This window comes from Columba livia, chromosome 5 (genome assembly GCF_036013475.1).
Source record: "Columba livia isolate bColLiv1 breed racing homer chromosome 5, bColLiv1.pat.W.v2, whole genome shotgun sequence".
Classification (NCBI taxonomy): Eukaryota; Metazoa; Chordata; class Aves; order Columbiformes; family Columbidae; genus Columba; species Columba livia.
In genome coordinates, this window is record NC_088606.1 from 47,729,445 (window position 1) to 47,731,259 (window position 1,815).

Sequence of the window (1,815 nt, forward strand, 5' to 3'; positions counted from 1 at the left end):
CACTGTATGTTGCATCTTTATTTGTATGGAGGGCTATTCAAAAAGATTAAATTATACAGGACCTCTGTCATAGTTTCTGTCTTGTAGGTTTCAGAGTTGGCTGGTTTTTAGTGGAGACCATGTAGCACCAAGAAGGCAAATAATGTATTTCAAGATTAAAAAGTCTGTTTTAAAGTGCACTAAAATCTTCTTTTGATGAGATTAAGTAATAGTTGCCTTTTTTTAAACAGGGGAAAATAGGTATATGCAGCTGCACCTATGAATGGAAAGTCAACATGCAGAAATAGAAGGTGCCAGCTTTATAAAATTATGTTCTTGTCCATATAAATATGAATGTCTCATGTTACCTGTACGTTTCTGAAAAATTTGGCTTGGTACTGTTAAACCAGATGTGGACCAGGATATTCTGACTATTTTATCAGATAAATACTAGTTCATTACAGTGACTTCAAAGGAGGAACGTGTTAGTTCTGGCTAAAATCCTTACTAGTGCAAAACCAGTTGCTCCTCCACAAAAAGCACTAGCCAAAAAGCACTAGCCAGCCTTAGGGCTGTTCAATCTGGAAAGAAAATTCCATGTACAATTCCTTAATACACTATCCTCAGTGAGTACACACAGTACCAGACTTCAGCTCTTATGTGCTGCATGTCTCATTTAGATGCTGTGGCTATTTAGCCTCTTCCTAGACAGCATTTACGGAAGTCAACAAAACTTACTAAATTAGCCCCGATGAGGGTTGAGTGTGCTATTAACATATGCAGTAAATATGAGGCAATAGAATGGCAGGTTCATGAACCAAAAACGGTGAGTAGGGAAATTAGGCCTAGTAATTTCCCTAAGATGACTGATGAATTCTGCACGTTGCACATTTTGGCTAAAATAAAAAAAAACCAACACAACACAAAACATACCACCTCAGACTCACACTCATGCCACTCAAAGAGGACATCATTGTTTTGCTAGCAGGAAAAATGACCAAAGGAAACAGTTTGCTGTCACCACTGTCACCTCATCATTTTCCCTACCACTGAGCCTTTGCTCCATCTGGAAGGTGTAGCTTGACCAGGTTGGACTACAACCACCTTTATAGGATGTGAGAGTCTTAGTGACCTGGAATACAAAATTCTAAGCCTTCATGCCTTTTTCCTTCACTAGTTTTAAATTTTTTCAATTAAACCTAACCCTCTTGAAAAAAGAATGTCTGAGTGCAGAGACAGCCATTTAAGAGTTGCTTTGAGCGTGTCAGGGCTCAGAATGCGTGAAGAGTTCATGTTACTTCTGCAGTCTTTTCTAGTTCACAAAAAACAATTACAAAGAAAATAAACAAAAAAAACACCACAGACAGAACTGTCCTTCTTTCTCCTGTTCTTTTTCTGTTTCCTCTTGCTTGTTATTATCACTGTGTGATATTGTAAAAATTAATTTATCATCTTGCCATTTGTGATGGAGGTGGAGCAGATAAAGACTGAGCTACAGAATCATGAAGATAATCTTTCTGCTCAAAATCTGGGGCTCTGCTTTACTGTCTAATCTTTAGTTGATCGTGTTCTTTGACCCCTTTGTTTCACCAAAACAAGCCCTTGGGTTTCACAGCTCCTAAAGTTTGGGTTCGGCTGGGCTTTTTCCACTCATATGAAATAGGAAAATTTCTGAAACTGCGTGAGAGGAGGAGAGGGTAAAACATCTCCCTGTTAGCTGCAGTCCCAGCCACAATCAGCCTTCTTTTCCTTTCAGTTTGTGTTCTGACTGATCTCTGAGGCAATACAGCCCATGAAGGTTCCTGAGTTTAGTGATTTCTTCCTACTCTTTTGTCC